At 41.3% G+C, this 16,087-nt stretch overlaps 1 pseudogene; it reads right to left on the bottom strand.

The window, feature by feature from the left end:
- Window positions 1–203: 203 nt before the first annotated feature.
- LOC115032066 (small nucleolar RNA SNORA40) lies at window positions 204–339 on the bottom strand (annotated as a pseudogene).
- Between the last annotated feature and the right edge of the window lie 15,748 nt (window positions 340–16,087).

The following is a 16,087-nucleotide window of genomic DNA, read 5'->3' as shown; positions in this document are numbered from 1 at the left end:
TTTATTTCTTTATTAAAGATTTATCTTATTTGTATATGTGCATATGCACATGTGTGTACAGGTGTCCAAAGAAGCCAGAAAGGGTTGCTGCATTTCTTGGAGCTTGAGTTACAAGGGTCTGTTGAGTCACATGATATGGGTAACTGGGAACAGAACTCCAGTTCCGATGGAGTAGCGCCTACTTTGTGCTTTCTTGAATATATATTTCCTCTTACAGGTATCAAAACTCATGCTGAACAATGAGTTCTGGTTTGCAGGAGGATTCATTTTTGCACCTGTCTTTTATATTCTCCCCCGCCCCCCGCCAACTAGCTCAATAAGCATGCATACACAAATTCTATTTTGTGCCTTCTCCACCCTAGAAAAAAGAAGTCTGAGTCTCTGGAAGAAGGATGTGAAGGGCTCAAGGATGAGTGGGGATAAGAAGCAAACACAAGCAGTAAGGAAGGGGAGGCATGCTTGATTCCTAAGAAATGCAAACACAGGGTGGGACATAACTCACTCAGTAGAATACTTTCTTAGCATGTATGCAGTCACTTGATCACATTTAGACATGATGGTAAATGGCATTCTGGCTAGCACTCTGGAAGTAGAGGCAGGAGGATTGGGATTACAAGGTCATCCTTAGCTGCATAGCAATTTCGAGGCTAACCTAGTCTACCGAAAACCCTGCTTCAATAAAAAGAACTACAAGAGCATGGTTATACACTTAGCCTTCCTGAGAGCAAATGTACAGAGGAATCTTTAATGCCCCTGAACCTTGGGTCATATCTGAAGATGCTCAACAACAAAAGATGCCATAAAAACACACCCCAGAAAGCTGCTACACCTGTGATGCACAATGTTTCCTGCAGAGCAGAATCACTGAGGGAAGTTCACCTACTCAGGTGCTCATCTTCACCCTCGAGAATATGTGATTCAACTGGACTGGGTGTTCCTTGGCATTTGTTGGTTTTAAAGTTACCCCAACTGAGTCTACCCTGTAAAGAAGTTTGGAGACACCTACCCCCTGTGTGGGATAGACAGTCCAGAACATGGCCAAGCAAATGAAGAACAGAGGTAAGCATTGGTATCTAACTGTGCTGAAGGGAAGAAAATCTTGTGCCTCCATATTGAAGTGGCTCACTGATGGCTAGATAAAATAGCTTAGGAGAGACCCAGTCTCAGAAGTAGCCCTATAAATCACTGAAGTTCAAGGACAGAGAACATACCCCAGGAGGAACAAGTCAGAGGAACATCCAAACATGAAAAAAGCAAAATAAATCCCATCCCTTGTATGTGTGTTGTAGTTTGCGAGGTGCCTGGATTCAACTTCAGGGAGATATCACTGAGAGAAAGGGCAGTGGGTGCTTGTGTTTAGTGAATGTGGGGCTTCAGTTCTACAAGACAGACTTCTGATGATGTGCAATGGTTGTTAATAAATTATTATTTTCATTTTCATCTTCTTTCAATAATTGTTATTAGTGATAATTATTTAATTAACTGTGCTTTAGTACAGCAATTCGCAATGATTGCAGGGAACTGACCCAACTGAACATTTGAAGATAAATAATATATAATAAATAATTAAGTAAATAACTAATAAATAATGGAATAAATAACTAGTAAATAATAACAAAAATATTTTGTGTTATGTGAGTTATGTCACATTTTAAATATAAATATAATGAAGAGGCTTAAAAAACCCAAAACCATTGTTGGTCAAGGACCCAACTATTAGCCCTGCAGCGTCTCAAATGTGATTGTGTATGAGAAACTCAGGGGAAGCTTTGGAGAGCACCATAGCCCTACTGCTATGCCCAGATGAACTGATTTAATTGGTCTATAGTGAAGCCCCCAAAAGTGTTTTTAAGTGGTTCCCCAGGTGATTCTAATGTGTAGCTATGGTTGCGAATTGCTGTACTAAAGCACAGTTAATTAAATAATTATCACTAATAACAATTATTGAAAGAAGATGAAAATGAAAATAATAATTTAATAACAATCTGGCTCTAAACTTCCATATTGTATTTACATCTCCACAAAATGAAAAACAATTAAGTTAGTGTGTTATTGAGCATCCCATACAGCTGTGTCTGAGAGACTCTCAGAGCCCCAGGGAACAATCCTAGGAGTGAGGATACCCATACAGTGGCAGGATTCCCATATGTGAGGTTCAGGGACCAGTTGAATTAGAGAACAGAGCTTTTCTGAGGTCAATTGCGTATCCATTTGTAATAAGCTAGATGTGTGATGGAAGTTGATGTCTCACTCATGTCACCATGTGGAGATTCTGCTTGCTTGTTTGTTTGGTCTTCAACTTGAAATACATTAGTATCATCTGAGAAGAGGTAACATCAACAAAGAAAATGACTAGCAGTACTTCCTAAGGTATTATATTGACTCATATTTTATGTAGGAAGGTCTCACCCACTGTGGAAGGTGCAAGAGGTTCTGGAATTTAAGAAAAAGCACCCAAGCAGGCCGGGTAAGCAGCATCCCCCATGTACTCCACTGAAGTTCCTGCCTCCAGGTTCCTGACATGGCCTTCTTTGACAATGGACTCTAATCTGTAAGATGTAATAAACATTTGCCTCTCCAAGTAGCTTTTGGTCAGTGTTGTATCACAGCAACAGAAAAAGCAAACCAGGATACCACGTAAAGCAAATACATAAGAGCACAGACATTTCACTGGGGGCTTATGACATTTTTTTATTTGTAAAACAGTTATATTTGTGTGGTGGGGAGGGGTAATGTACAGGAGTCAGTTTTTTCATTCCAGCATGTGGGTCCTGGGGATCAAACTCAGGTCTCCAGGCTTGACTGTAGGTCATTAAAATTCAAAACTTTCTTCATAAAAATGGGCTTGTTAGATGCTTTTGACCTCTGGAAGCTATGGTTGTTGAACATGTTTAAGGTAGGCAAGGTGGAGCTTTGATGTTTTGCAAGTGAGATGCACTAAATGCAGGTGGGAATCAAGACACCACTTATTATAAGTTGAGGAATATGTGGGTTGGCAAAATAAATCCATAAGTAAATAGGCCAGTCATGTTATGAAATAAAGTTAAAGCTAAATGGGTATGGAACCTAAATGTTTACTTTATAATTCATGATGTTAAAATAGCCTTGAGAGGGGGCTGGAGAGATGGCTCTGTGGTTAAGAGCAGTGGCTGCTCTTCCAGAGGTCCTGAGTTCAGTTCCCAGCAACTACATGGTGGCTCACAACCATCTGTAATGGGACATGATGCCCTCTTCTGGTGTGTCTGAAGACAGCTACAGTGTACTCCTACACATTAATTAATTAATTAATCTTTTAAAAATTAGTCTTGAGTTCAGAAAACACCAGAAAATTAGACATTGTGATTTTTTCTTTATTTGCCAACATCCTTTCATTGTAAATTTTAAAAACTGTTACTATTATGTTTATATGTCTGTGTGTGTGTGCATATGCTCATGAGTGTAATGCCCACAGAGGCCAGAAGAGGGCAACAGATCCTCTGGAGCTGAAATGACAAATCAGTGTGAGCCACCTAACAAGGAATAGAATGCGGATCGTCTGAAGGAACAGCCGTGATCTTAACTGTTGAGCCAGCTCTCCAGCACGGTTCCTACCATTTCTAAGCCTTTTGAAGATAATAGCTATGTTTTATTTATTGTGTATTCAATGGGGTCACTCTGCCAAAAAATTTACCACCATTTATAAATGTTGGCTGGGGGGCTGGTGAGATGGCTCAGTGGGTAAGAGCACCTGACTGCTCTTCCAAAGGTCCAGAGTTCAAATCCCAGCAACCACATGGTGGCTAACAACCATCCATAACGAGATCTGGCGCCCTCTTCTGGAGTGTCTGAAGACAGCTACAGTGTACTTACATATAATAAATAAAAAAAAAATGTTGGCTGAGAGAACAAGTTGGCATGATCCAGGTACCCTCATAAACTTACATGATTCATTGCTCTGACCCCTCTTTCCTCATGTACAACCTCTTTCACTTCTATACTGTGACTATATGTGTGTGTGTTCTATATGTGTGTATATATATATACATATACATATACATACAATTCTGAAAATGCAAGTTACCTGCACTATGCTTCAGAATTAGTGTTAAGCTTATGGGATATGCAGGCATGAGGGATCTCTCACATGAAGTACTTTATACCAAGAAACTTCTTATTCATTCAAAATGCTATAAGACCTAAATTTAGCAAAAATATAAACTAATGTCACTGGAGGAACATTTACATCAGATGAGATTGCTTCCTGACATCTCTGTTCCAGCTCCTCTCTTGCACAGGGCCACTCTTTTGAAATGATGGGTGGGGCTGTAAGTTCTCAGAGGCCAGCAGCACCAATGGAACAAAGTGGTGCTGACCACAGTGATTAAATAAAGAACGCCCTTTCTGCAATCTAGGATTGGACTGTTAAAATGCTGTTCTTACTCTTCAAATTTCTGTGGTGATTTGGAAAGCATGTTTTCTATTCCTTTTCTTTTTTCCACTGTTTTGAGACAGGTTTCACTAGTCCAGATTGTCTCAAATTCTCAAATTTGATATATAAATGAAGTTGGCCTTGAACTTCCGATCCTCCTTCCTCCACCTCTCAAATGCTAAAGTTACAGATATCAATCACCATGCATAGTTTGAAATATCAATCATCTCACAGAGTTTGAAAAGGATACTCTGTGTGTGGTACACACGCATGCCCCCATACACATACACATGGCAGTCAGGACAACCTCAGTGCCAGTCCTCATGCACCTTCCACCTTTTGTTTGACTCGGGGTCTCTCATTGGCCTGAAACCACCATGCAGGTCTAGCTAGCTGACCGTGGGACATCCAAGGGTCTGCTCGATTCTGTTTTCCATCTCCCCAACACTGGGATTGGAAGCATGTGCTACTCTGCCCAGCTTTTTAATGTAGGTTCTGGGGTCTGAACACAGGTCTTTATACTTGTGAGGCTAATACTTTGCCAACTGCACCATCTCACCATTCCTCCAGAGAATTTTTTAACGATACAGCACAGACTTAAGTCAAGTTCCTATGGATGTATGTCGTGACTGATGCCATCTAGAGTGCTACCACTCCTCCAGAACCACTGCCCATAGGATGTCATGGTCGAACACATGTGGATGTGTACTAGCATCTACACTAGCCACTGCCTGATCACTGTATCCATCTCCCCTCCCATCCTCCCAGTTCCATGTGCTTCCAAATTAAATCAAACAAAAGGAAAAAAAAGTATCACCCTAACAAGGTCTTATTTAATGTTCCAGACTGCCTCTGATCCATATTGATCAAGCTCCAATTTGAAACTGGAGCCTGTAGCTGTAATTAAGATCAATATGAAGTCTTCATTCAAATCTCTCTCTCTCTCTCTCTCTCTCTCTCTCTCTCTCTCTCTCTCTCTCTCTCAGCTAAAAAGGATATACAAATAAGAAAGCCTACTCATTTAAAATAAAATTAAGCTCCCTTTAAAGGTTATCAGCAAGTTTTTATGCTTCTGATAGTTTTAAACATTATTAAAGGAAGAGAAAGGATATTTTTAGGTAAAGGAAAGGGAAAAAAACAAAACAAACAACTCAAAATTAAGATGTGCCCCCAGCCTTTACTAATCCAATTGTGACTGCAAGATTTAACTTTTGAATTTCTGTTGTCTGCTTTATTTTGGTTATGAATTAATAGATTTCTAAACACACCCTCCACGGTGGGTGAACATGACTTTTAAACAAATTAAGCTGGCAAATGCTTCTTATATATCCAGCACACCAAAAGGAATTAATACCATAGCCTTCAGTGTCTATACAGTCCAGGGTAAAAAATGGAAATGCACACATACATACTTATGGCATAAAACAAGATAAGATCACACTAAAATTCTGAATAAGTTGGGCATGGTGGGTGATGTCTATAATCCCTGGACTGGTGGGCAGAAGGGAAATGATGCAAGAGGAGCTATGAGTTCAAATCCAGCCTGATCTACATAGCAAGACCATGACTCAAAATGGGTCAGGTTAGGGGAGCATAAATGTGAGCCAAATGAAGATCTCAAAAAGGCAATTTGGGGATGGCTTACATTTAATGCTGAGATGTGAAGACTGTGTCTACCACTTACTGTTTCCTTAAGAAAATTTCACTCTGTGTGTGTGTGCATGTGTATGTGTGTGTGTGTATGTGTGTGTATGTGTGTGTGTGTATGTGTGTCTCTCTCTATGTGTCTGTCTCTATGTGTATCTGTCTGTCTCTGTGACTGAGTGTGTTTGTGTTTCCCATCTGTTTACATTGTAGAGTTCTGTTTAGTTCTTGCTTCACATGCATGAAGCCCTGATTTTTATCAGATATGGCTGATGCACACACTGGTAGAGGCAGGAGGACCGGAAGTTCAAAGTCAGCTCAGGCTTTGGAGTGAGTTCAAGGCCAGCCTGAGTAACAAGTATCCAGAAGACCCTTCCTCAGTAAGTAAATAGATAAGTACCCATGCAAATAAATGAGAGAGAGAGGGAAAGAGAGTGAGAGAGAGAAGAGAGGGAAAGAGAGAGAGAAGAAAGACATTAGATAGCTGTGGGAAACAGCAGGGGACACAATGGTTACTGAATTAAAGAACAGAACTATACAAACTGAGAGTGAGAATCAAGTTTGGAATAAACTATTTTCTCTTTTAAAAGAGAAAGATCTGTGGATACTTACAAGAGCCAAAAGACCTGGTAAAGCAACCCTGACCTGGCTGGTGGCAAAACAGGCTGGGTGGAAGGTAGGTGGCTTTGGACATCACACAGCTCCTCTGTGCCTTTTAAAGCACCACCTGGTCAGCCATTGCTTTGAAACAAATTACTTGGAACCCAGTGTCTCAGCTGTGTACTTTGTCACTACTGCAGCTTAGGCAGTGCTAGTGAAAACAACAGTCTCTGCTCCAATGGACACTCGCTAGGCAACTTCAAGCCAAGGCTAAAAATCTATTTCCGGGTTCTCCTCTCTGGTGTTTGGTGCTGTTGGGTCCTTAGCTGGAATTGGTGCCCCAGCCTTTTCCCCTGATCTGGCCACATGAGCTCTATGCTTTCTCAAACTTGGTAGCTTACTTCTGAAGGAAAGTGTCACAAGTGTATCTGCATCTCTTCTCTGACCTAGCCTCAGGAGTCACTTGGTAAAACTTTCACACACTTTATTGGTTGATTCCTGGGTGAATAAAACTGACTCTAGTTCTCGATGGGGGAGTGGTATATATCTAGGCTGACAGGTAGCCCCGTAAATACAGTCTGCCACACATTGTGTGCTTTATAAACCATGTATAATTGCTAAAGAAAACTTGGTGCAAGGTATTTGTAACAAGCAAAACATTTATTATGTCCCCAAATGCAGTGAGGCATTCTTTCTCCCCTCTAACAACACAGTAATAAATGCACAGTCCAGTGAATACCTAAGAAGCCAGCGGAAGCCACCAGTACAGACAGACTAATAAGCTGAGCAGAAAATGGGCTGGATGATGTCTAAATCAGAGAAGAACCTGGAAAGCTCTGAAAGGGGTGGGGAATGCGTCAGTCTTCACACTTGATGCTCAGGCATAAGGAGCATAGTTTAGATCCCTGGGATGCTAGTAAGAGCCAGGTATAAGAGCAGAGCTGGGGTGTGGAGACAAGGGGATCCCTGGAGCACAATGGCTAAGCAGCCTAGTCAGATCAGGGGGCTGCAGGCTCAGTGAGAGGTCCTGCCCCCTAATTAAGGTTGAGAGTGGTTGAGAAAGACACTGTGTATTAACCCCTTGCCCCTACATGCGTATGAACACATATGAACGGAATGTATCCACTGAAACACACATACATGTGCATGCTTATACACACACACACACAGACACACACTGAGACATGCACATACACACACAGAGAGGCATATACAGACAGGCATGCACACAAATGCACACACACAGACACACACTAAGACTAAGACCCACACATGCAGCACAGGCACACACAGATACACATACACATACTGAGACACATACATGCATGCATGCACACACAAAGACACACACATGTGCACACAGAGGCACACAGACATACACACATGCACACACAGACACACACACTGACAAAATACACACACACACACACACACACACACACACACACACACACACACATGGTTCTGTCGGACCCAGATTAAAGAAGGGACCAAGGGATGTGAGGATTTCATAAAGTCAAGGGCTTCAGAATATAAAAATGGAGAGAGAAGGTCGAAGGGCACTCCATATTACTGGACAAAAGACAATAGTAGAAATATGGGTATGTTTTGTTTGTGTTTTTATGGTCAGAGAAAGGTTGAGAGCAAGTAGGAGTGAACATAGCAGGGATTAGCATTGAGTAGCAGGGACTCACTGAAAGATTATTGAAGAATTAAATGATCTGTGAAGGCCAGTGTGCAGACTATATTGAACTAGGGTCACTATGGTCATAGCTGAGCATTCAGTACTCACCCTATTGTCATTCAGCTTAACAATCCCTGCTAAACACAGCCAGAGATGGTGAATCATAATGTTTTACAGAATGAAAATTGTTAGGTATATTTTGGGCATAATTATTATTCGTTAAAACACCATGTAGTTATTAAAGTCAAATTTATGATCTCTCTACAAATTGATAAAGCATTTAAAATTTCAAGCTAATAAAGCATATATGCGTACATCTTACATACCTCTGTGAATATATATATATGTATCTATATATACATGTATATATATATATATACACACTATGTGTGTATATATAAATACACAGATGCAGTACATATATGCATAATTAAAAGAATGAATATACTTATAAGTATGTAGAAACTATTGTGAAAAAGAAACACTTCAAGTGGGCAGTGGTAGCGCACACCTTTAATCCCAGCAGTTGGGAGACAGAGGCAGGTGGATTTCTGAGTTCGAGGCCAGCCTGGTCTACAGAGTGAGTTCCAGGACAGCCAGGGCTATACAGAGAAACCCTGTCTCGAAAAAACAAAAAACAAAAAGCACTTCCAACTGAAACCATAGTGTCCTTGACTGGTTTATGGGTAGTAAATGTTACTCTGACTCTTTGTGTGTTTTGAGTATTGCACAAATATTGATTTAGTGACTGAGTAAAAAGTTCGATATAAGGTCCACCCTCAAATACCACATCTTCAGAAAGATTGATGAGACACCTGACTCTGGCTGGCTCACTCAGCATCCTAGAGCAGAGCTTACGCTAATTCTTTCAGACCCCTTTGGATCTGCTCACATGTCTCCTGCTGTAGAGCTCTGCTCAGCATATTTAATCTCTTCTCCCCAAAGAAGACAACCCCACCAGAGGAGCTGTACCCGTGCATCAGTGCCTTGAAGATAGTTGGTGTTAAATAGTTATTGAATTGAAATGGATTCATAGTGTATTGGAAACCAAAAAAAGACATTGTCCTAGTTTCATTTCTATTACTGTGATAAAATACTTTGGCATAAAACAATGTAGGGAAGAGAGGGATTAATTGGTTTACAGTTCCAGGTCAGAGTCCATTATTTCAGGGAAGTTAAGGCAAGAAATTAAAGTGTCATAAACACAGACAAGAGCAGAGAGAGCAAATATATCTTTGCTTGCTTACCCTTAGCTAGCTTCCTCCCCCTCTTATATTGTTCAGGTCATCCTGCCTAGGGAATGTTGCTGCTCACAATGGACTGGATCTACATCAATTAACAACCAAGACAATCTCTTACAGGCCAGTCTACCCTAGGTGATTCCTCATTAAGACTTATTCCCAGGTGACTCTAGTTTATGTCAATTGACAGTTAAAATAAACTCACACAGGCATGTATAAGTTATTTAACTAACAAACTGATTAATGATTCTGCTATGAAGCAGCACAGGCCATTTTCCAGTGACCAATGATCATTCATTTTAAATGATGACAATACAAGCAAGAATATCTGCAATGCCATTTATCCCTTCCAAGATCTCTGGAAGAACAGCAAGCCCTGTCAACTGCTGCTGAACTCTGATGTGAAGCAATCTTTACCTTATGGGATTGTTACAAGAGTCAATGCATAGTGCTTAGGAGCCTAATACTGGATAAGGAAATGGCCATTGCTCTATTGTTCTCTGTGATACATTCAAAGTACAAGAGCCCAACATAGGATCATCTGGTTTTGTTGTTGTTGTTGTTGTTGTTGTTTTAGCCCCATCTCTTAAGTTCCTACCAGGTCATAATCACCAGTGTATAGAAACCATCGTTCTTCTTGCCTAAGATTTTGAGTGCTGGTCCACCCCTGAAGCCAAAAAAAAAGGTAGACAGCCTCAAGGTCCTCTGTGATTTAAAATCCAGTAATTCAGTAACTTCTCCATTGACCCTGAACACCATTATGGTCCACAAAATACAATTAGACATTTTGAAAACTGATGATTATTATCATATATTTAGCATCTTCAAGCCCACAAATTTTCCAGTAACAGATGCCAAATTCTGTATGGCCATTATCCCAATAATAGTAGCATCCATTTACCCAGTGAAGACTGTGGTATGTACCAGGTAATCTGCATGGGCTTCTTAGTTACCACAGCAAGTGATGCTTCCGAGGTATGTGCTAGCATGTCCATTATTTCTCCGTATTCATTCCTGTTCAGTGACATCAAGCCATGCCCAGGTTTTGAGCTAGTACATGTAGAGTTAGTCCTGGCTGGTCACAAATATCTCCTATTTTTAATTCACTCTGCACGTAGAAAATGATCTGTAAGTGCACTGGAGCCATGAAAAAGTAAGTACAGTGTGAAGCCAAGAACCACAACCTTCATGTTACTGCTGATGCTTCTGTCTTTAGATAGGTTGCATATTAGTTACATTTCTCATTATTGCAAAGAAAAAAAACAACTCAAGAAAAGAAAGAAGCATTAATTGTGGCTCACAGTTTGAGGGATTTGAACTTTCATGGTGGGGCAGGCATGACAGCAGGAGCATGAGGCAGCTGGTCACATTGCATCTGTAGTCAGGAAGCAGATGACTGCAGGCGCTCAGCTAACTTTCTCCTTTTTAAAAATATTTGTATTATTTGACATTATAATATAGTTAGATAATTCCCCCATATATATATATATATATATATATATATATATATATACCTTTTCTTGCTCTCTTTCAAATCACTGCCTCCTCTTTCATTAATTGTTGTTTTACACACACACATTATACATATATATGTATATATATGTAAAATGGATAATATATAATGCATATTTACTATATATGTGTAATAAATATGGCATAAATATACATATATAATATATGTATATAATATATATTAAAATATATAAAGAAAACCTGCTCAGTCTGTATGTTGCTTATTTTTATGATGTCATTATTAATCATTTGGCATGGAATAACCAATTACCAACTGGTACGTTCTTCCCTGAGGAAGACTATTATCACATGCTAGTCAGTATTGACTATTAATGTGATACAGCCTAGAGTCATTGAGAAAGACGTTTCCTAGATTAGATTGCCTGTGAACCTGTCTGAGAGAGATTGCTTCAATTGTTAATAGATGGAGGAGAGGCCCCAGCCCACTGTGGGCAGCACCATTCCTTAGACAAATGATCTTGAACTGCATATGGAAGCTAGATGAGCATAGGACTGAGTGAGCCAGCAAACAGCATTCCTTCATGGATTTTGATTCAAGCTCCTGCCCTGACTTCCCTAAAAGTTGAACTGTGACCTGAAAGTGTGAGCCAAATAAAACTTTTCCTCCCATAATAAAACTACAACAACCCACATTTAAAGTGGATCTTCCCATCCTAGTTAAGTGAATCTAGAATTATCCTCATAGACATGCCCAGAGTTCTGTCTCCTAGGTGATTCTACTCAGCCGTTTGGTGATCCATATTAACTATCACAGGATGGGGCTGAGAGCAGGATGCGAATCATTCTTGTACCACCGGAGTTCTCCATTTATCTATCTGCTATCAGAATGAAAGGAATCATCAGGAAAACAAGCCCCGGTGATGGCCTTGACTGTCAACTTTATTGGATCTGCAGTCAACTAAGAGACACACTTTTAGAAGTTCTTGGCAGAATTTTCTGGGAGGGTTAATTCAGGAGAGAAGATCCTCTCTAGAGTAGCACTTTCCACTGGGTCATAGATTCCTGTGGAGCTGGTGTGGGGGTTGGGGGACAGAGCACCTTGCCTGCCTAGTGTCACTCTGCTGGTTGAGCTCCTCTGTCCAGGTGCTACAGCCACTGACTGAAGATGATATCAGAACCAGTCGTCTCCCACCTTCCAATGTTGACTGAAAACCAAAAGCCCTCTAAGAATTCTCTAGTCCTTCAGTGTCAGACTGAGGCTAATGAAGCGTCTGACATCCTAGAGTGAACACCTACTGGGTTCTCCAGCATATAGAAAGCCGTTGTAGAACTACCTAGCACCTATTGTAAAACCTATTCTAAAATGTTTCCTTTTGTAATACATACTCATTCTATTGGTAGTGGAGTGGTACGGAAGAGGAAACCAGGAGGCAAGGGAAGGCTCTAACCAAAATGAAGGAAGTGGTCATGAGATGTTATGATCTTTCAACCCAAATTAAACACACACACATACACACACACACACTAAGAGGGGACAGTAGAACATGTGTTATAGAATAAGGACTAGATAACGAGTAGTAAACATTAATGTGAAAACAAAGGCAGGAGATGGGACATGGAGGAATAAGGGTTATATTAACAAAAACTAGGATATGTGATAAAGTCTTATCAAATTTTATAAGTTTGTAAAGTTTAATAACAAACAATTAAAAATAAAATGACAAAGAAGGGAGTTGAAAGGTAGGTATCCCATATGGGTGAACAATGCTGTTCCCCAGAAGACTCGGGTTATTTGATGAAAATCTCAGGGACAAGCACAAGTTATAGTCCTATGACCTACTGGTCAGGGAGACAACCAAACAACAGAGGTTGTTGCCACCGTTGCTCTTGGTTGCCTACCATAACTAGATGGTAAGATCCTATTGGCGAAGACACCACAGACATAATGAAATCAGTCTTGACCTGAGCAGGAAACTTCCTGCCTGCTGGCTAGCTTTGACAGTGCTGGACAATGCTGTGCAGGTTGCCGGGAAGGGGAAGGGGGTGGTGGGGGAGAGACATCAATAGTCTTAGCTATAACTGGACTCTGCATGTTGCAGTGCCTACATGCTAGTCCTCCTTTCTGTCCTATTCTAGAGAGCCCTAACTAATGTACCCAGCAGTCTGAACCTGGTCTATCCTAGGTTTAGTTCTTCTGCAGCCTCTGGAGGAGGAAGAAGGTCAGTACCAGCCTTCCACTCTGAAGGCATTAACTATACACTCTTATTTAATGGCTCTTGCACCAGCATTCTCTTAACACACTCACTGTCACCAGAGGCTCAAGTGAGAAATCACATGTAGAGAAGCACCGGGACCTTAGGAGCTAAGGTCAAGAGCTTTGTCTCTGACCCTTCCCCTCCCCACTTGCTGCCCTCAGCCTGCAGAAGAAACTGGAATGGCGATCATTGGAGAAGAACAGTCTGTCGCACAGAGTAGCTAGCGTTGGCTAGTGGCTGACAGTCGCTCCTCTTTGAGGAGGTTGTGGCCAGAAGATCTGCACTGCTCTTGAAAACTAAAAACCGAGGGTTTCTCTTTTTGTGCAAGACGCGGTGCCATTTCTGCCACCTGCCAACGGCCAGCTGCCAGCCCCTCCGGGAGCCATTGTTCAGTGCAGAGCAGAGGTGGAGCGAGGATGGAGCAGCTCTCGCTTTCTCTCCCGTCTTTTCGTCCAGGAGAGCATTTTTGTTCCTTCGGCTGTCAAGGCGCCTTTGTGCAGACAGGTCTCTATTCCCAGAGCAGAGGACGCGGAGACAAGCGGAAGACACTTGGCGAGTTTTCATCCTTTCCTTACCCTGTACACTTTGTTCTCTGGAATCTTGTTTAGATCGTGTCTTTTATCTTCGAAGCTCTCTGGGTTTGTTTTTTTGTTTTGTTTTGGTTTTTTTCCAGATGCTGTTTAGCTACAGCTAGGATACGGAAGAGAGATGAAGAAGAGGAAATGTGAGGCAGGGAAGGAAGAGGCAGTCAACATTTTTAAACACAAAGATAAGCAGAGCTTCTAAGCTTCTAAATCCGTGGTTTAAACAATATTTCTTCTCCGGCTCTTGATAGGCAGGGCAGGCAAGGGACACTTAGGTCACTGGCTGTTATACAAAGCGTCAAGAGGAGTCTGACCAAAGTCACATGAATATTTGGGGCCTTTTGTTTTGTCTGCTTTAAAATGTTCTAGGCTCCTTTATCACAGCCTTGGGTACTAGGATTAGAGAGAACAGATTTGAAGGCTAGGGCTGAAGTTCGGTGGTAGAATGCTTTCCCCGCATGCATGAGACCCTAGGTTCAATCTCCAGTATTTCTAGGAGAAAAGTAGAGTGGATCAGGCATGGTTGATAGAGAATGTGACATTCAACTTTACATTACTCAGTGTCTACGAGTTTTATGCGAATCAGCCCAGAAGATTTCTAATCTGCATTCATCCAACTGCATAAAATCTACCATTGGCCTAAGCCTGATGATGTCAAGTGGTTTCTTGCCAGCTCCGGCCCCCTTCACTAGCTTGCTGAAATCCTTTGATTGTACTGTCATCAGCATGGTCTTATCACTCTGCAAAGAAGCATGGTTCAAATAAAAAACCAGCCAGGCTGGGAAGATAGCTCAGTTGTAAGGCACTTGCATCACAAGCTTGAAGACCTTAGTTCGATCCTCAGAACCCTCAGAACACAGATTCCCTCACACATTCTCTTCCTGTGACAAAATTCCCTGGGCCAAAGCTACTTGGGGGAGGAAAGGGTTTATTGGGCTTACACTGGCAGGCCATGGGCTACTATGAGAACTCAAGCAGAAACTGTAGCAGAAGCCATGGAGGAATATTGCTTACTGGCTGGCTGGCTCCCTGTCCCACTAACATGGCTCACTGGCTCATGCTCAGCTAACTTTCTTATATAGCTCATAGCCACCTGACTAGAGATGGTGTGACCTGGAGTGTGCAGGACCCTCTCACACCACTCATCAATCAATCTGATCCCTTACAAATATTGCCAAGGCCAAGCTAATCTGCGCAATTCCTCAGTTAAGGTTCCCAAGTGACTCCAGATTATAAAGTTGACAATAAACACAAGCTAGAACCCCACTAAAAGGAGGGCCTTGGTGATATATGCTTATATTCAGAGACAGTGAGTAACATGAAGACAGGCAAATAAATCCTTGGAGGTTCACAGTTCAGCTATTTTGCCCTTATATGGTAAACTCGCAGACCAATAAGAGACCTTATGAAAGGATCCTGAAGAACAACAGTGGACATCACTTCACCTCTGAGCTCCACCAGTAGGTGCACATATGTACCATCAAATACACGCCCCCCACACACACATACACACACACACACACACACACACACACACACACAGAGCCATATAACTGTCAAGATGGTCCTTGATAAAGGATAAATGTGGCCCTCTGCTAAATAATTCTCCAAACAATCTGACTTTGACAAGAACAGGGCCCTTCCCTCAAGAAACCCATTTGTTCTCATCCTTTGGACATAGCTTGGTAGAACTGAGATCTCATTGTCCTTGTAGAATGAGCTGGTTTGAAACTTACAGCAGCATCTGGGGCCCAAGTAAGATGTTACCCAGGATTTGTTGGACCAATGTTTAAAGGAGCATCGGTGTTGTGGTCGCTGGAACATACTGCAAGAGAGCTGACTTCGCCTCACCTTTTCAATCCATTTTGAATATTTAATTTTGCAACTTAAAAAAATTCATTAAACTGTCTAGTTATTTCTAGAACAAGGCAGGCTAAAATAAGCATGCTTATTAAAAGAAAAGAGAGAGCCTACTAATTCAAGAGAAATGAAGAGTTCCTCTGACACACTAAACTCTTTATGCAAACCTTTGTGAGCATGATTTAGAGGGCACTAAGTGTCATGGCAGGAAGGTCATCAAATGTAGCTCTTATGACAAGTACAGATGCTGAACTCATTCGCCTTTTTCCTTCCTTAAAAAATAGGTCTGATTCATTTTAAGGTCCTGAATACTTGTACAGTGCTCATCTACAACAAAA

The sequence above is a fragment of the Mus caroli genome, unplaced genomic scaffold, assembly GCF_978045245.1.
Source record: "Mus caroli unplaced genomic scaffold, Mus_caroli_1 scaffold_11, whole genome shotgun sequence".
NCBI classification, from domain to species: Eukaryota; Metazoa; Chordata; class Mammalia; order Rodentia; family Muridae; genus Mus; species Mus caroli.
This window is presented reverse-complemented; position numbering and strand designations above follow the sequence as displayed.